The sequence below is a fragment of the Hemicordylus capensis genome, chromosome 3 (genome assembly GCF_027244095.1).
Source record: "Hemicordylus capensis ecotype Gifberg chromosome 3, rHemCap1.1.pri, whole genome shotgun sequence".
In the NCBI taxonomy this organism is placed as follows: domain Eukaryota; kingdom Metazoa; phylum Chordata; class Lepidosauria; order Squamata; family Cordylidae; genus Hemicordylus; species Hemicordylus capensis.
Genome location: NC_069659.1, coordinates 327,663,657 through 327,683,578, shown reverse-complemented (window position 1 = coordinate 327,683,578; position 19,922 = coordinate 327,663,657). Strand labels below are relative to the sequence as shown.

The 19,922-nt window shown below is 42.9% G+C and overlaps 1 protein-coding gene and 1 long non-coding RNA gene across 3 annotated transcripts in view; one reads left to right on the top strand and one right to left on the bottom strand.

The window, feature by feature from the left end:
* Positions 1 to 19,922, bottom strand: part of SCHIP1 (schwannomin interacting protein 1) — a 630,453-nt gene that overhangs the window by 560,697 nt on the left and 49,834 nt on the right. The window lies entirely within an intron of this gene.
* On the top strand, positions 5,024 to 16,274 carry LOC128349583 (uncharacterized). Its single transcript, XR_008318860.1, has 3 exons — positions 5,024 to 5,153; positions 9,195 to 9,323; positions 10,422 to 16,274. It is a non-coding gene; the product is annotated as an uncharacterized LOC128349583 (long non-coding RNA).

The following is a 19,922-nucleotide window of genomic DNA, read 5'->3' as shown; positions in this document are numbered from 1 at the left end:
TATGTATTGGGGTATGAAACTAAGCTTCCTTATTTGATCTGTGTCCTTCTACACAAATACAATAGAATAAGATTGCCAGAAGAAAAATACACCCTAGTGTGAACTGCGGATCTATGTTTACCTGAGCATGGCCAAGCACAGCAGTTACAGTATGTCTGCCTCAAGCATACTAGGATTCCTCTCTCTCCCTGAATAAAGCAACTGAATATTACTTATGCATGCTTTCCATTCTGTGTGGGAATATTCCCCCATATAAACCAGGCCCATGACCTCCTCAAAACAACAGGGCAAATCACAATTCTTCCTCTGAACCTTTTGTGGAAAGCAACCAGCAGGGTAAAACCTAACCTGTTATTTCCAAACAACAATGTTAACATGGAATAACTACTTTGCATTCATTTACTTCAGTTGAAAAGCTCATTCCTTCTATAACACGCCCTGTAATTCCTATAACACAAGGAAGTCAATGGCACTGTAGAATGGTGATTTAAATGGAAAGTAGGCTTGGATAAACAAATCATTTACTTCTCAAATAGCATATTGGTTCACCTCCCCAGTGCCATAACATGTACAGAACTGGTGCCTTAAAGGGATATTTATAACTCTTCCATGGTAAATAATTCATCATTCAGTTTCTAGGAGGGGAAATGGTCCATAAGGAGAATGATCACAAACTTGTCACGTTGTCTATCTTGCTTATCCTGAAGTTTTTCTTTAAAAGGTTTAATAAGTGCTTATGTATGAGAATGATTAAAATGATGAAAAGCAGCTACTTTATAATTTGCTTTGTGGTGCATGACAATACCAGTCATGGGGGTTGCTGTTCACCTGATCCCAATACCTTTATCACTAAAGGGGAGGGTGGGAGTCACTAAAATATACCAGTCTGGTTTGTTTAGGTAGAAGTGCAGTTCATTTGGATATTGTATGCATGACATCATGCATGGCATTTTCCCTCCTTCTCAGCAAAAAGTGAAAGTCCCCATACTGGTGTTATACCAGTATTCATTAGGACTCTACTACTTCCCTCTGTGCAAGGCATTTATGCTGCTCTACATGGTACAGTACAAGGGGCACCATTTGAGAAGGGCAGGAAGGGCCTCTTTGCTTCAGACCCTAAGTGATTATTCCTTAGGACAATCATCTCTGGGCAATTCTTCAGCCCCTTTCAGCTGAACATGTGTGATGTGGCTTCAGCCTTGTGACAGCAGGCTCCACACGCAATTTAGGTTACTTCAGAGTAAAGCCTGCAGCTGTGATGCTGTGGTTCCCATCTCTTCCACACATTCATTATACAAATTCAGAACTGAAAAGAGCTAAAGGTACTCCATACCAAGTGATTATTGGTTTTGATGTCTGAGTCATCCCCACCCACAATTACGATGTGCAGAACTATGTTCCACTTTCCCTCCCAACATGTAGGGGAATGGTTTGTTCTGTCCAAGCCATCCTCTCACACACATCATATTGTGGTATTCAGACGGCATGTGAGGAAGCAATTCAAAACACCTCCACCACAATTAAGAGACAGGGAAACGGGGAACAAGACATGTTCATGCATGTCTGCAATCATACAGCAGAAGGAGTCAGTGTGGATGCATCATCTAAACCAGTCCAGTAATAAACAAATAATGGGCCTATATATACACTAAATGTGAATGGCTGCCGCATGTTCTCCCACCCACCCACCCATGTAAAAGGATGTGTGCCTTCTTGCCAACAAAAAAAAATGGTGCAATAGGTTATTCGTAGGTAATATGGTTATTTATGAGGCTAAACAGTCTCTTAAATTACAAAGCTGTGTGATTGGAGGGGGGTTATTACATTTAATCTTCACTATAACTTAAGAATAGGTCTTTGAATCTTGTGAATACTATCCATCTTCCTTCTCACTCACCCACACTCCAATCACTTTGTGCCTACCCTAAAGAAATCCCAAATGGAACCCCGGTGTAGAATCAGGTGGAAGGGTGCAATGCCAGAGACAGCCTTGTTTACAGAATTCTGAAGGCATTGTAAAAGTCCCACATATCTGTGCTTTGGTACAAAGCTGTGCCTTTGTTTCAGATGGTTACTGCGGATTTTCACTGGGAAGTAGGGCAGTGGGGGATGGTGGACAATAACAGTGGAACAGTTTAATTGCTATGATCTGTCTCAAATCTTGGGTGTTTTCCTCATAATTTAAGTTGTTGATCTTTATAACACTGAATCAATAGATATAATTCTATAAACTATTTTCTTACTTGGTGCCTAATGTCCACCATACAATATAGTTTCATCCTAACTGCTTTCATAACCTAGTGTCCTATTTTTCTTTGCTAACCCTTTCATTGTAGTTGTATCAGTAGGAAGTCTCCATAGCAACTATCTAAAATAAATCGATTCAGCTACTATTTTCTGGATACCATTGCTGTTTCCAAGGTCAAAATCCAAAGGCAAGCTAAACTGAAGACCTCCTCTTTGTTCATAGTGTTTTTATTTGCTTTTAACCTGACTAGTCTCTGAGGAAACAGCAGGAGGTGGTCCAGGTCATATGTCTCCATTGCATTATCTGCCAACATTGCCCTTCTGATATCACATTACCTATTGTTTTCAAATTAACCTTCAAGAGCAACTAAATGTATCCATGGTTTCCTTGAAATACTGCACTTGGAAACATCTTTCCTTACATACCATATTTCCACAGACTAAAGCGCAAGGCAATGTACAGTAATCAATCAATACTAAAATTCAAATTGTAAAAAAAAATTAATATACATAATAAAACAAGCCAGGTCAAAATAAAACAGCAAACTATAAAGCACAGAACAGGCAAAGAATAAAACCTAGCAACCAGATAAGTCAAACACTTTTCTGAAGAGGAATGTTATTCACACTGAAAAACAGCTGAGGGGGCCTCCTAGGGTTCCAGGGGGAGGGAGGTCCTTCATTTAGCCACCACTGAAAAGGTCCTGTTCCAAGGTCCCCACCAATCATATCTCTGATAATAGTGGATCCCTGAGCAGAATTCCTCCTGAAAATCTTAGGGTCTCTTTGGATGATGACTCACTTGCACATGTAATCAGGATGGCAACATGGCAAGGGTGTGCCTGTCCCAACATCACTCCAGGACATCCTGATGCACTGAGGGGGGTCATCCTTTAATCTTGTGGGAGGGATGTTCATCTGAATCCAAACCCCTGAGTTGAAGCACATGCAGAGGGACAATACAGATGAACACACCTCTCATATGCTTAAAGGACACCCTGGCAATGCATTGGAACATCTTGGCGTGACATTAGGATGGGCGCACTCTGGGTGTGCCACCATTCATGTGTGCCAGCAGACAATTGTCCAAACTGACCCTTTGTGTATTATTGTGTCCTCATGATATCCTTACCTGTAGTGGCTGGACAGCATTTGTCCCCACCACAACATTGTTCTGAAGTGCCTAACTTTGTTTTTTCCCACTGGATGGATGGCCTGTTGTGTATCCCAAATGGTGAGAAGTTCCAGGTGCACTATGTACAACTACCTCTATTTAGTTTCCATTGAATGTGACATTACTTGAAACTGATGGCGTCTTCATGACATTTACTTTATTCACTTGTCCTCTACTTGTTCCTTTGCAGAGGACAAGGGGAGCAAAGAACAAGCACTCCTACAAGGCAGATGATCTGCTGCCACATATCAGATCCCTACAGAGAAACTCAACAACCCTGAGATGTTTTCATCCTTTAGCCAGTCTCCAGCCCTCTCTTTCCGACTCTGACTTTGTCTCTTCCAAAATGCAAAATCTTCATACACACACCTTACATCTGCCCCCCGTCCCCGCCCTCAGCTGTCACCTTCTCCAAGATCAGAGCAGTATTTCATTCAAAGAGGAATTCACATTCCTATGAGCTCCCATCAACCAACCATTCTGGGGTATTAACCAACAATCTGGGCTTTCACCCAGCAATGGCAACTAGTGGAGTGGAGTGGTTAGAGTTTTGAATTGAGGATAGCGCTATCATTTATGTGTGAGAAAGTAAAAGAGAAGTCAAACACCACAGACCTTAAGCCTAGGTTCTTTAGGGGGGCGGGGGAACTTGTGCTAAAATGTGATAAAACAGATATACATTGTCATTGTCAATATACTTTTTGTACCTTTTAAGATAGTTTTAAGAGGCAAACACTAATGTTTATGTTTTCAAGATCATATATGAGAGAATAAAAGGATTTGCTGCACTTTAACAAACTACAGTTTTATAGTCAAGACACTTCCAACCCAGTGGCATAATTCCAAACAGGAAATCAAGGTTTTAATAGAAATTTTAATATTTTATTATCTGGATTACCAGAAGTCTTATCTATGTTCCTGTATTAATAGGTCTTAATGCTAAGCAAAGCCACAGCATACAAATAATTTAAACGATTTCAGTCCTCATATTTACAGATTAGGATTGCAAGTTAGTTAAGTTCATTCCTGTCATTCGTCCCATGCGCCTAAGACTAATGTCCTTATTTAAATAAATACTATTACACAAACTTGTAAATTTCCACTCTGTAAATGAAGAAAAATTATCTCCAATGCAGAAGTTTCATGCTGTAGTTCTGGAAATTGGTTATTACAATTTGTGACATAATGACAGTTTCTGCAGCATTTAAAAGGTTTCTTTAACAGAGACCAGTGGAGGCTCTTCACTTAGGGCAGGGCCACCCTCCAAAAAGGCCAAAATGTCCAAAGAAACTAATAAAAATGGTCCAAAAACAATAATAATTGGCAGCCATTCTGTCCTCTGCCAGCATTTTAGGGCTGACTGACTCAGTCACTGCAGCCCTGCACTTCCCTGCCTGTAGCTTGCAAGCCTGCAGTGTTGACATATAATGGGCGCTGGTAGTAAAATTCCTTAAACACCTATAAGAGCACACAAAACAGTTGCAAATAACAGTGTTCATAAGGCAGGAGCCAATCCCATGGCTTGCCTTTGTTGTCAAAAGATGGGCTGAATTCAAATAGCCCTATCAGGAAGATGTCATCCTGACTGACAGCGCCCTCTGCCTCTGACTAGCAATCAATGGCCGGGGGCAGTCCTTGTTCTAGTCTTCTGAAGGAAGAGAGCGGCAATCGCCATTTTGTTCACTCTTGGACAGTGTGCTGAGAGAAGAGCTTGCTGAGAGCCTCAGATTATGTGAGTTAAGTTTATGCAATTGTCAGATTATGTAAGTTATGTAATTGCTAGGTAGGTAGCAATGTGTGTTTGGGCACCTTTGAGGAACTCATCGACACAAAATGAAACATGTAGGTAGCCCCCTGCACCTCTCCTAAGGTCTGTACCTGAAGCAATCACTTTGCCCTACCACATGAAAGGGCCACCCCTGCTAAATGCATGCTTTATTTGCACTTTTATTATCATGAACTTGTAATAATTACTAATTTCCTGCCAGGTCTGCCTGATTTAAAAACCATCATTTCACAAATTGGGAATCTAATCTTCCCATAGTTGCAGTCTGCAGATATTTCCTATCATCATTTGGACAGTTTTATTTATAAAACAGGAGGGGTAGCTTAGAAGCTTTTTACACCCGCCTCCCTAGTTACGCACTGGTTACGCACTCCCTAGTTGGGCCCTGCCAAGCCACATCCCCCCCCTCACCTGCTCTGCATTCACTCAGCCCACCAATTTTTTTCGTGCGGGACAGCGGAATAGGCATGGCCCCTCCCGCCCCTGGAAAGAGCCAGCTGCAAATGTGAGAAATAATTATAAGCCCTCATGCTAGTACTATGTGGAAATAACAACTTGACTTAATTTGTGGAGGGTCTGGGTGGTCTTTTTGTTTGTTTGTTTTTAGCATTTTTAAATACACCAAAGCTGCAGAGCCAGACAGATGGTTTTCTAGGCATTCAGGGTTACAAGTAAAAAGAGAGAGGGAAATGATAAATAAATATTTTAAAACTCTCTGTTAGGCATTTCTGAAATAGTAAGAAGTGGCAGGTGGGCCAGCCTTCCAGAGAAGCCTATGCATAGGCCTCGCTGAAGCCTGAAGCTCTCCAAGCAGGCCTTGGTTAGGGATCAGCAGGAGCAGACAGTCAAGAAAGGGTTAACTTTCCTCCCAGCCCTATTGGTTCTCCTGGAGTCTTGTGCTCCTCCCCACTTGGAATGTGTATTTAGCAGGTAGCTGGCTGTTGGCTTGTTGTTCTCCCTCCAGCCAAGAAGGAAAGCAAAACATTTGCTGTTTGAAAGTAAACCCTTTGCTGTTTTTTGTTTGTTTGTTTTGATGTGTGTGTGTGATTTATTCTCCTTGGTCAGGCAACCATGTTGCTCGCTCTCCCCACCCCCATGAACCATGTGTGTGTTGCACATGGGAGAGAAGTCCCATCCTGTGTGTGTGTGAGAGAGAGAATTCTTAAGCTTTAAAAAACAGCCAACAAAACATTTCAAAGTATGCAAAAAAATGTACTCATGGCATGTTTTTATAACTGTCTGAAAATGGGTGTCCATTTTTAGACACCATTTTTAGTGCAGAGGCTTTTACAGGCAGGGGCATAGCAAAGTTGGAGTCAGCCCAGAGACAAGATTTTAAAATGCCCCTTCCCCACCCCCCACTGAAGTTCAGCTCATGCAAGTCATTTAATGGTACTAGAGAAAGACATGCTGTTCTGGTAGCTCCAGGTCTTAACACTCACATCAGTTTCGGAGGATGAATACAACTGAAGGAAGCCCAGGTGGGTGTGCGGCTGGGGGAGTAAGTAATGGGACTTGCCTCTGGGCCCCCCCCCCAAGGCAGTGGGCCCCCAGACAACTGTCTCCCCTTGCCCTATTATAGTTATGCCCCTGTTTACAGGTATGTTCCTTGGAATGACATAGCCACCTAATGGCGCAGTGGGGAAGTAACTTGCCTAGGGAGCAAGAGTAGTGAGGAAACGAAGAATTGGCTTGTGCAGCCTGGCAATCTTGGTAGAGGGAGAATGAGAGTACTACGGACGTCTCTGTAGAATAGGCAGTGTGGGAGGAGATGTTCGATGATTTTAACATGTCCACTGTGGCAGGGGCACAGTCATTCCGGGAAGGAACTCCCAAATACTTGCATCTTGAGATCACAGAAGCACTGAGATTAAAAACCTAATGTAGGATTCGAGTCCTACTTTTTTATAACCCAGTTTAATGGCCACCAGGGACATATTTTCCAGTGACAAAGAGTGTTTTAAAGGGAAGTGGGGTACAGGTGAAGATCACAGCTCCACGTGAACTCCTACACACTGCTTTACCCTGAAACACAGCCGCTGCATGCTCGGTTCCTTTGAAGCACATGTGCTGCATTAATCAGGATGTCGGCCACTGAAGCTAAATGTTATCTCACATTCTTACTTTGCGGGCATCATTTGTTATGTCTTCAATTGGCTAGGATTGAGCAGATTACATTCCTTAGAACAATTTCTACTGTACCAATGGAGTCCAATTTCTAGTGTACCAGTTGCAGGGGAGTAACAGCAGGAGAGAGGGCATGCCCTCAGCTCCTGCCTGTGGCTTCCAGCAGCATCTGGTGGGCCACTGTGCGAAACAGGATGCTGGACTAGATGGGCCTTGGGCCTGATTCAGCAGGGCTGTTCTTATGAGTCAGAGCTACAGAAAACAACCTTTCACTTAGTGTCAGAGAAACACATTCAGCCACAATGCATCCCAAAATGCAAACTTCACAGCTCAGCTCCATTAAAGCAAGAGACGAACTTTTCAGCCATCAGTCCAAAAGTCCATAATGTGTGCTAGTCTCATAAAAGACAAGAAGAACAAGATTTTACTACCCTTTAAAACAGATATGGGCCATGGATGTCATTATGACGGAATCATATAGTTTTTACGTTCCACCAAAAACAATGTCTGTGTCACACATACCTTGAGAGCACTGCAAAGCACAAAGTAAAAAATGCATTATTTACTTGCACATAATACACATGTCAAGGATTACAAAGTACCAACATCATTTCTTGTTTTATAGCAAAGCCTAAAAATTCCTTAGGGCAGTGCTTCTGTAGGCAGTGACAAATAGGCATGCCTAATTTATGTATATATAGTTTTAATCCTGCATAATTGTATATAGAACAGAGTAAGCATTTCATTGTTCAGAATGAGAGAACGGAGAATGAAACTGTGGGTTTTTTGCACAGCTGTAAGATATATTATAATAGAATCTTCCTTTCCCTACATTCTATGGAGGATACAAAAATGAGCTCTCAAGCACATATCATCACTCAGTGTGAAGACAGGTAAACATGCCAGCAGCAAAGAACTAATTTCAACATGCATCAGAAAATTTCTTCACCACTGATGACGGATCTATCCAGACAAAAAACACTGCTGGGTCTAAAAGAAATTAGAACTATGAAATTTATATACTGCTTTTCAACAAAAGTGCTCAAAGTGGTTTACACAGAAAAAGAAATAAGATGATTCCCTGTCCTAAAAGGGTTCACAATCTGAAAATAAACCCAAGGTAGAGACCAGTAAAAGTCATTGAAAGGCAGTGTGCTGGGACTGAATAGGGCCAGTTGCTTTCCCTCTGCTAAAGGTAAGAGAATCACCATTTTGAAAGGTGAAAGGTGCATCTTTGGCCAGTTGGTAAGGTTAGCAGGCCATCCTCTCCAAGGAGGCTGAGAGAACAAGTGACCCAACACCTCTCCATCTGGAACCCCAATCCTCACAAGCCCTGGCAATGAAGGACGCAAGTAGAAGTCCTGAATTTATGACATAGTATCTATTTGACTGCAGAAACCCACATTCCACGAGTCCTACTTAGGAGGCAGCACGAGCAAGTGTCTGCCCTGGATCAGGACCAAGCTGAAATGTAGGAAGAAGTTTCTCCTCTACCTCCACTACAAAACCCTGTCTACTAACTTCTGATGCAACAGGTCCTGGGAAAGGCCCTGTCATGTGCTATCTGCTCTCTGTATTGCTGCCCCCTGTGGCAGCCTGCTATACTGCAGCAAATTCCCATGCTGCTAAAGCCCTGGATAAGCCGCACCCTAAGGAATCATTCATGGCTTTTCCCTGCCATGGAAAGTATAAGAAGCTTCCTGGCTGAGGGAGGGCTTGCCTCCATATCAAGGTTTCCCTGGTCTGGTGCACTTGTCTTAACTCTCTTGTCTGGTTGGTTTGACCCTTAGCTTGTTTTAGACTTTTGATTATTTATCTGACTCTTTGGCTCCTGACTACTCACTTGGCTTTATTCCTCAGCTTGTTCCTGCCTCCTTTCTGACCCTTTGGTTACTGGCAACTACATGGCTCTGACCCTTAGCTTCTTCCTGACCTTGGGCTCTTGTCTAGACCCTCTGGTTCCTAATCATCCACCTGGATTGAATCCTGGTGAGTCTCTGGCTCTCTCAGTCTTCACCTTTGGACTTGGGTCCCCTAGTGACTGCTGCCCATGGCTTGGCTTTCTGATGGGCCCCTTCCACCCAGTTCCCACTGCCAGACAACTCCCCCACTGGTCCAGGCTTCGTGGATGAACCCCTGCTCTGTTGGACAGTTCTCTGGCTAGTCTAGGCCTCCTGATGCTTGTGTCCTCTAACATTGCTTGGGGCAGATGGAAACAGGCACCCTTCCCTTAACCACTATATGGCACAGAGATGAGGAGGGGATGTTCATAATGATGAATATTCTAGATGTAATGGCTGGGACAAATTAACCAATTGTATATAGAACAGAGTAAGCATTTCATTGTTCAGAATGAGAGATTGGGGAATGAAACTGTGGGGGTTTTTGCACAGCTGTAGGACATATTATAACAGAATCTTCCTTTCCCTATATTCTATGGAGGATACAAAAATGAGCTCTCAAGCACATAGCATCACTCTGTGAAGACAGGTAAACACGCCAGCATGGTTTTGCCATGCTGTTGCCATGGTTTTTACAGCCTCCCCATGTGAAATATGTTCCATCCTCAAGAACAGCGACTCTTATGGTCAGAGATGGAATGAAAGGGAATAGCAAAATGCCTCCTTCCCTTGGTTTGGAGTGAGGGTTCCTTAAGGACCAGGTCATTACTTAGGAGCCTGCCCAACCACTAAGATTCTCAGAGAAGTTCCTGCTCTGGGTTAATGGCACCTGGTAGTAACCTGGGATAGGACCTTCTTTGTGGTGGTGACTATGCTGTGGAATAGCTCCTCCGAAGAGACCCCTTCAGTAGTGGCTTTCTGCCAGATTGTCAAAATGCTTCTATTTAGACAAGCCTTTGGTGGCTAATTAGTTTATTAGGGATGGCTGCTATACACTGCCGTAGTGTATTGATGTTAGTAGTTTTTAATTATATTGTAGTTTTTAAGATTGTTGTGCATCACTTGGAGCATATGTGGGAAAGCAATCTATACACCCAATTAACTAATAAATGCATAATCTTATTTTTTTAAGGTGTAATTCTGTCTCAGATCCAGTTTGCTATCTCTTATCTTTTAATTCTCTTAGATTACCCTGTTGAGTCACTGTGAACCATGGAAGGGCACTCCTGGAAGATGATGACACATATTAGTATAGTTCTAAGAAAATGAACTCTTGATAGAATGGCTGATATTAGTAGGATCAGCAGGAATGTTTCCAAAGAAAGTGAAGAGAGATGGCTGCAGGATTCAAGATTTAGTTTCTAGTTTGTTTGTTTTTAGCCCCCCCTCTCCCTCTGAGGATCTGTGTCCATTTTATCCTCTCATACAATCCTGTGGGGTAGACTAGGCTTAGATGGACTGGCTCAATACTACACAGTAAGCTTCATGTCTGAATGGGGATCTGAACCTAGATCTTCCTAGTCCAACGTTCTAACCACTGCATCAAAATTGGCTCATTCTGTAGCTGTAGGGTGTCACCCTGGTACTGCCAAGGGCCTTTTTTCAAACTAAGATGCTGTCCATAAGCAAAGTCTTCCATACTTCCTGCCGGCTACTATAAAGGCTATGCCAGAAATATAGGCTGCTCAGATTTCAGTGGTTTCCCCATCCTCCTGGGAGAAAAGGGAAAGTTCTAACAATTATGATTAGTGAAAGAAGGCCCTGTCAAGAGCACCTGCTTTGCATGTAGAATGTTAGAGACTCAATGCCAGGTAGAGCTGGGAAACTGAAAATGTGAAGAGCTTGGCCAGTTGGTGCAGAAAATACTAAATTAGGTGGACTGAGAATCTGACTCTCTACAAGGCAGTTTCACATGCCTAGGTTAGCTGTTTTCTTGCCTAGAAAAAAAGCTACAGTATGCAGAAAAGGTATATTTCTTTGATTTAGACTTTTGAACCCCGTTCAAGCATTCAAAAGATGCTCCTAAACATGATTACAGCTACCTAAGGCAACTGGGAAGTCCTGCCCATGCATATCAATCATGTCCCTTCTCTCACTGCTTATAAAAAGAGCAGCGTTTGTGTGAAGAGGGAAGCACCTTAATCAGGATAGCAGGCACTTCAGTGATCAGCAGCCTGGATCATCCCAGGCTGCCAAGCATCGAAGTGTCTGCCCATGATGGTTAAGGCTCATAAGTCTGCTTATTATTATGAAGAAGAGTTATTTTATGAAGGAGAAGCACGGCTATGCCTAGGTGTCTGGCTCTAGTGAGCTATGGGGACACAAGTTTGAGAATCCCTGATGTAAACAGTTTAAGCACTGCAACCCCACTCCCAGGGATATATTTTTGCAAGATTTCCTTATTCACTATGAGGCATAATGTTCTTTTACTTACATCAGGAACAGATACTTTGTTTAATTCAAGGGTGATTTTTAAATACACTTTACCAAACCAAGCAAAGACTGAAAACAGAAAGCAGAAGTTTACTGGCCAAGCCAACGAAAAGGTCAAACAGGCGCATGAAGTCAAATGTCTCTTATGGAAGTTTATATGTGAAACAATGGAGATGGTGCCTTGCATATAGATTATATAGTCCTGGATACTTTGGTGACAAGATACACCCGTCAAAATTTTCAGATTCCGAATAAAATGTTGAGAGAGAGGTTCATATGCTGTGTGTATTAAGGCACGTCAGTAGGAAAAGGTCAAGTTCAAGTCACTAGTCCCATGGGGAAAATACTCCTTACAAGTGAGCAAACTTCAACTAGATGGAAGGAAAGGTCAGAGCAATAATACAATCTACGTGCTATATAAACATGTAGAAACTTGAAACTGAAGAGCGCCCTGAGAATCTGTTGTTGGTAGTCACAGTGATGAGCATTGATGGTAAACCATTTGGGGAGGGGTGCATTTTGTCAGCTGATTCCAAAGATCAAACTGTGAGGTTTTTCAACACAGAAAGTTAGGTTTTTGCCATGCAAAACCACCGATTTTCATATTGTGAAGCTCCAGTCGATTATACTGCTGCTATCCACTTTTGACTGCAAAACACACACAATTCTTTCCCACTGAAATAAATTGGATTTAAAAATGCTTCACTTTGCCTAGATTATGCCTCTTGTTTCAGTAGAATCAAATAATTTTAGAGTTCGAATGTGCCCCCTAATATTCTCAAAGATTTCAGGTGGGGAATATGAAGGAGGAAAATTCTGAAGAATTTCTACTGAACTCTTGAATTTTCTCCAAAATACTCAGGAGTCCTTTTTTTTAGCACAGCAGCTGGCTTTCTGAAGATGAGTTTTGCCCCAACGTGACCTGCATCCAGCAGAAAAAACTGAAGAAAAAATAGCAGTTCTTTCTGAGACTGTTACTGAATTTATACCTCTGCACTGCATACTGTTCAGTCTGAGCAAGCACTGAGTGCCTGTTCGGTTCTGCTCTGGAGCAAGACCCCAATCTTACTGCAGTTTGAAGGGTTCATGGTCACTGTGCATGAGCAAGTGCTCACACTAGTTCCTTGTCTAGTAACTAAAATTCAGCTCAAAGTCAACTAGAAAATCTGAACAATTATTACTAGATGATGCTGGACCTTTGTTTTGTGATGGAAGGGATGAGTTAGCATTATGCCCATTGGGGCTTATAGCAGTGTTAAGTCTCTGCCTTCAGACTAGTTAGACTCAAACAAATGCTCTTTGGAGATTAAGGTATTTCAGCTCTGTGCCTACTTCCCAACCCCAAAAGGTGGTTGTCATTCAGACCACATCACTTCTCTCACACACTAATCCATCTTCTTCTAGCAGACCATATGCTGAGTCAAAGATCATATACCTTTCATTACAAAACAAAGTTATACTGACAAACAGTTGTGCTTTGCAAAATATTGATCATTCCAAATGGAGAAACAAGTTAATTGTTACCTGTAGTGAGAATGTAATTATCCCTAAATTTAGAACCAATAAACTATAAGAATTGGAAAATAAATGATTTTCTACTTTAAGTCATATACTTTCCATTCTGTTACCACCAAGCAAAAGAGAAAACACAGATATGCTTTTTAAACAGTTGAAATTGTATTAAACTTCAATTCCCAGAGATCTGGAACATCAATAGGCTTTCAAACAGGCTATTCCTCTCTCACCAGCTGATCAAACAAGGATACCCTTCTACTTTATCATCTTAGTGCACTGTATTTCTGGAATGTAATTTCTGCAGAACTTAGCAAGGAATCCTTCCCAAAGCTTCTCTTGATCTCCAAACCCATGAAAGTCACAGTGGACACCCTCTACATGTCTGCAGCCAATTATGCATTCTAAGAAAAACTGAAGCCACAAATGTTGGAAATGATGAGAACTGGCTATCTTCCAGTAGCTAACAAGGAAATTGCTAAAGCCATCCAGTCTTTTTTGTTGTCTAAAACTAACTTGGAATATCCTACAACACTTGCTCACAAGATCGCATAAGAATTTCCAATAGGGTCCACTAAGGTTCAGGCACTGAAATTCTGTCTCTGTTTAGCTGAAAAAGGGGGGCTGCTTGTGCACCTCCCTGCACACTTCCCAGCTAAACTCCACACAAAACTCCTTTGATATCTGTTAGCAAACTACTGTTCACAAAGCTCCAGGTATACAAGCTCCCCTGGTCTGAGCCTTGTCTTCTCAAGAGCTCCTTCTAAACCAAGCCTCCTCAAGAGTGTGCCCCTCCCACAAGCTGTGTGGCTCACCTGAAGCTAACCCCCACCCACTGTCTCTCTAGGCACAATTGAAAACTGCCCTGTCAAAAACAAACCCCTAGCCAGCCGGAAAATCAAACAGTAGAAAAACAGCAGTAGAAATCAAACAAGGCCTAACTTACCTTGTCCTTCCCCCCTTGTTAGTTAATTAGTTATTTGCTTGCTTGCTTCTTTAGGAAAGAAAACAAAAGTTTGCTACAGTGTGTTACAACCAGCAAGAAGAGGCTCTGAAGAGAGCAGCTTCCAGAGCAAACAGATCACTTCACATCACAAGACTGACAGTCTTTCTTGCACTCACTATAATAGAGCACTTGAATGGGTGTTTTTTTAAAAAAAAAATCAAATTTATATAGTAATAGTGATGCTAGCATAGCATATGATTGTGATCCAATCCAATAAAAAACTAATCCAATAAAAAAACTCTGTTGAAGGAATGGACAGAGGGAGTGTGACTCTGTTGATTCCTTTGGACCTTTCTGTGGCTTTTGATACTATCGACTATGGCATCCTTCTGGATCACTTGGGGGACTTAGGAATAAGTGGCATTACTTTGCAGTGTTCCATTCCTATCTCTCCGGTAGGTTCCAGATGGTGTCACTCAGAGATAGTTGCTCTCTGAAATGAAAGCGATTGTATTGTGTCCCGCATGGCTCCATCCTATCTCCGATGGTTTTTAACATCTACAAGAAACCAAGGTGAGATCATAAGGAGATTTGAAGCAGGGTGTTATCAATATGCTGATGACACCCAAATCTATTTCTCCGTGACATCATCAGGAAATGAGATAGCCCCCCTAAATGCCTGCCTACAGGCAGTAATGGGTTGGATGAGGGATAATAAATTGAACCTGAATCCAAGCAAGGCGGAGGTACACATGGAAAGGGGTCATACTTCAAGGGACGTGATGCTGGTCCCCACCACCGTGCCAGCACGATGAGGCAAGGAGCAGGGTTGTGACCCCATCACATGAGGTGGCAGGAGAGTGTGGGTGTTGGGTAGGTAGATTGATTAACGGTGTTCGGCTGGAGGGCCATTTGGAGTGAGGGCGACCAAGGAACAGCCCTTCAGGGTTTTTGCAGCCCGGAGGGCTGAGAATGGCTCCTGCTTGGGGGGGGGGGTGGTGGCTTGACTCACCAACTCAAAGCTTTGGCAGCTTGAGTTGGGGGCAGGCCAGGTTGTGTGTCCCCCCTTCAGTGGGGGACAGCTTCTCAGTGAGAGGAAGTCAGGACCTGGTGCCTGACCGAATAAGTCATGGGACGGCCCTCCCTAGGTGGAAGGAGTACCTACACTCTGTTTAGTTAGGTACCTCACTGCAAGTCTTATTCTGCTGTACATTAATAAAATGGCCCTATTTTATTCCAATTGAGTGTTTCCTGTCTTCACTGGGGCAGGGGGTGAAATATATCTTCCTGTTCTGGATGGAGTTGCACTCCCCTCAAAGGAACAGGTACGTAGCTTGGGAGTGCTTCTGAACCCAGGCCTCACTCTGGTTTCTCAGGTTGAGGCCATGGCCAGGAGTGCTTTCTATCAACTTCCTTTGATATAACAGTTACATCTGTTCCTTGGAGATAATGATCTCAGAACTGTGGTTCACTCTAGGCTTGACTACCCCACTCTACATGGGGCTGCCTTTGTATGTGGTTAGGAAACCAGTTGGTTCAAACTGCAGCAGCTAGATTGGTCTCCAGATTTTCTCAGAGAGACCATATTATGCCTTTTTTAAAGCAACTGCATTGGCTGCCAATAGGTTTCCGGGCAAAATACAAAGTGCTGGTATTTACCTTTAAAGTCCTAAATGGCTTAGGATCAGGTTACATGGGAGAGTGCCTTCTTCTGCATGATCCCCACCACACATTACGATCATCAAGAGATGTCCATCTCCATATACCACCAGCTCATCTGGTGGCGACTCGGGAGCGTGCTTTCTCTGTAGTCACTCCTGGGCTGTGGAATGTGTTCCCTATAGATATTTGTGGCTTAACTTCTTTACTAGCCTTCAAAGGAGCCCTTAAGACACACTTTTTTAGCCAGGCCTTTAATAATCTTTGAACGTTTTACATTTTTAGCTGCTGTTTAAATTTTTTTATTGCGGTAATCTTTGAATGTTTGATTAGAGTGCTGGACTAGGACTGGGGAGACCTGAGTTCAAATCCCCATGCAGCCATGATACTTGCTGGGTGACCCTAGGCCAGTCACTTCTCTCTCAGCCTAACCTACTTCACAGGATTGTTGTGAGGAGAAACATAAGTATGTAGTTCACTGCTCTGGGCTCCTTGAAGGAAGAGTGGGATATAAAATGTAAAAATAAATAAAATAAAATAATACTTGGTTTTGTTCTGTTTGTATTGTGTTTGTTTTGGTAAACCTCCTAGAACCTTTGGAGTCAGGTGGTATTAAATAAATAAATAAATAAATAAATAAATAAATAAATAAATAAATAAATAAATAAAATGGCAGCTTCCAGCCTGCATCCCATTACATGCCAGCTTGCAACAACACACCATGGTTTGTAGTCATATCTGAACCAGACAGATTTACATTGAAATCCATGCAAGTAATCAGAGAGCACTCCATACACTATTGGGGTTTTCCCCTGTGCATTTGAGCTTAGCCCATATTATTTCCATGCTAAAAGTTTCACTTTTTACAGTGGCTTTTGGGGATATTTTGATATAGCCAATATCTATATTCTCTTAGGCAACATTCATGCCCAGGATTTGGCAGCGGAATTCTCGCGACACGTTGTGAGAGTTCCGCTGCCAAAGAGCGAGAGTTACGGGAAAGAAAAAATGGCAGCGGGAGGTAGTGGCGGGCCGCAAAATGGCCTGAGGAGGCAGGCTTGGCTGGCCGCCAGGAGGCGGTGGGACGGCCTGGCTAGGTCAGGCCATCCCGGGTAAGGACAAGGAGGTGGCGGCCGCCCAGCCTGGCCTAGCCACTGGGAGAGGGAGGCGGTGGCAGCAGGACGGCCAGAGGAGGCACCGGTGAGAGGGGTGAGTGGGAAACAGGCAGCGGTACGAAGCCCCAGCTTGTGTTGGAGGCTGGGGTGTGAGGGAAACGGGTGGTGGGACTTTGCTGCCTGGGAGGAGGTTCCCGGTGCATCTTACCCACTCAGGTAAGATGCACAGTGTGGGTGGGGTGGAGAGAAGAACGGAAGGGGAGGCAGGACAAGAGAGAGGGGAGCAGGAGGGAGGTGGCGGGGGCAGGAGGGAGAGGGCAAGAGAGTGTGGAGCAGGAGGGGGAGGGGGCAAAAGAGAGGGGATCAGGAGGGGGAGGGACAGGAAGAGGGATGGGAGGAGAGGGCAGGGAGCAAGAGGGGAGCAGGAGGGAGGGGGCAGGGGGGAGGGCGGGCAAGAGAGTGTGGGGCAGGAGGGGGAGGGGGCAAGAGAGAGTGGGTCAGGAGTGAGTGGAGGGGGAGGGTGGGCAAGAGTGTGGGGCAGGAGGGAGGGCAAGAAAGTGTGAGGCAAGAGGGAGGGAGGGGGAAGATGGGCAAGAGTGGGGCAGGAGGGAGGGCAAGAGAGTGGGGGCAGAGAGAGTGGGGCAGGAGTGAACAGCTGGCCCCAAAGAGCGCAAGCACAAGCAGATGCTCTGTGCGGGTAGGCTAGTACACCAATGTTTCTTCAGAGGAGGGATGTGCACAAAACCAGTTTTGCTTGTGCTTGCTTGAACCAGACCCAGTTCGAGTTCGAACCGAGCCAGCTTGGAGCTCTAATGGTAAAGGGGAATCCAGTGAGGATTGATTGATTGATAAATATATAAATAAATAAATGGGCAGGGGGGCTTCCCTAAGGGTAGAGCGGGCAGGAGAAGAATAAATAACTACTTACAAGTGCCAGCAACTGCAGTGGCCACAGGAGAGTGGTACACTCTGGGAGAGGTACACCCTACATGAACTTGAACAGTGCACTAAAAAAATTGGGAACCGACAAGAACCCTAGTAAAGCAGCCCTGTGTGAACAGCCACCAGGTTTCTTCCAATTATATTTATTGTGCTTATATGCAGCTAATATATTACCTCATAACTTGCTCTACTTTACCCCACTTATTTCTGTGGTTAAGCCTGCTGTCTGGGAAAGGCCCAGATGAGACAAAGCAGCTGAAGCTATTTTGCTCGCAAAACAAAGTTGCACAGTTTCTTCATTTATCAAATAATAATGTTGCTACGCTTTTGAAAACTGGCTGTTGTAGTGTCTACTGGGAATACAATGCAGTGACAATGGTTTATCACAGGTCGTCAACTCTGAAGAGTTACAAAGTGATGAAGCTAATTGAGATGTGTTTCTGTTCTGCATTGCAGCAAAAACTGATGCATGTTTTATAGTAGCATCAATGTTCAGGTACAGTCTCCCATTGTTTTTTGTTTTTTGTTTTAAACATAATGCCTACAAAGTTAATAAGTAGGTGCACGCCTCTAGCCAGGTATTTTGTGGCACCCTAGGCTACTTTAAGAGGCATCCTTAATCAATGTGAAACCACCAACCTAAACACATGCCTAAACTAAAAGCATGTTTAAAACCAAACATCCTTTATTTGTCTAATAGTTTTAATACAAATTAAATTAAAACTCTGATACAGTTTTTAAAAGTCAGTGTCAAGTGTTCAAGGGCGTATTAAATCAACCCAATTCATCTGTATTAATTAGCACTGCACTGGAACAGACTTGATTTTTTTTAACTCAGCAACTGGTTAGAACAACAGTTCCATGATTTTCCTTAAATCTTTGCAAGTATAAAAGTTAGAGATTTAGTTCTTTGAAAAGCTCCAAAGTCAAAAATTTTAGGTCTCGGATGTACTTCAGACAGCTAAATCTTCACCTAAACACATGGTCCTATTCAGATGTCAGTTAACAACTTTTCAAATGTGTACACCGAATAATCTAAATAATATTTGTAACCGATAACATTTTGAGAGAAAGCCCCTACAACCATTGCTTCTCAACTTTCTGGGCTAAGAAAATTGAGTAGTGAAATGGCTCTCTAAGGAGGAATCTTAATTTTGTTCAGGGATAATTTCTGCTTCATTCCAAGAAAAAGGCTTTTGTGAAACAATTAGCAAGCAAACCCACTGGGCTGGATTCTAAGCACAGCATCTCCTTGTGTCCCCAAAATGTCTCTATTAAGGGCCAGGATATCCTCAGAAATGGGGTGAGGCACTCAGGGGCTGTAGGGAGAGGAAAGCAAATAGCTCAAAGAGAACATTTTCATTCGATGTGGGGTACAGTAAAGAATTTTAACAATTACACCCCAAAACTCTCTCACTCTCGTATACTATCTAACTGTAGTTTTGTACAAACCACAGTTTCCCATATTTAGATGAAAATGGGAAACTGCAGTTTGTTCCCAACCATGATCAGAACAGCATTGCATCCTTTCCCCTTACACACGGAGGAGGGGGAGCATGTGAAGGTAGAGGCTTTCTGTGATGCATGCATCACAAAAACCACAATTTAGCATCTCATCTGAACAGGTTCTCTTTGTTTAATTATATTAGATTATTCCTAGGTTTCAAGGAAAATTATGCCACTTAGATCAATGGAGAGATGCTTTATTATTCTTAAGTAAACAAATTACTAGGGAATTTCTAGATGCATGTTAAGTAAACAATAACCCAGCGAGATGTACATTAAATAATCTTGGGACAGCTGTGATACCTTAAGTATACCTGAATGCATGCCAGAACGACAGAGTATTTATCCAAAGCTCCAGTTTCCTTTATTAAGCCAATTTACATAAAGTTCACCAAGCGTATGCTTGTTGAAGTTTAGTGACATTTATGGAAATGGTTTCTTTTTTTCCTTTCTGCTTCAAGAACAGAATTTGCATTCAAATTAATATGAATGACACATGGTGGGGGTAGGAAGTTCTTCTGAGCATAATCCATTGAAGTAACTGGAAATTGTACAAGAGCCAAGATATAAAAGG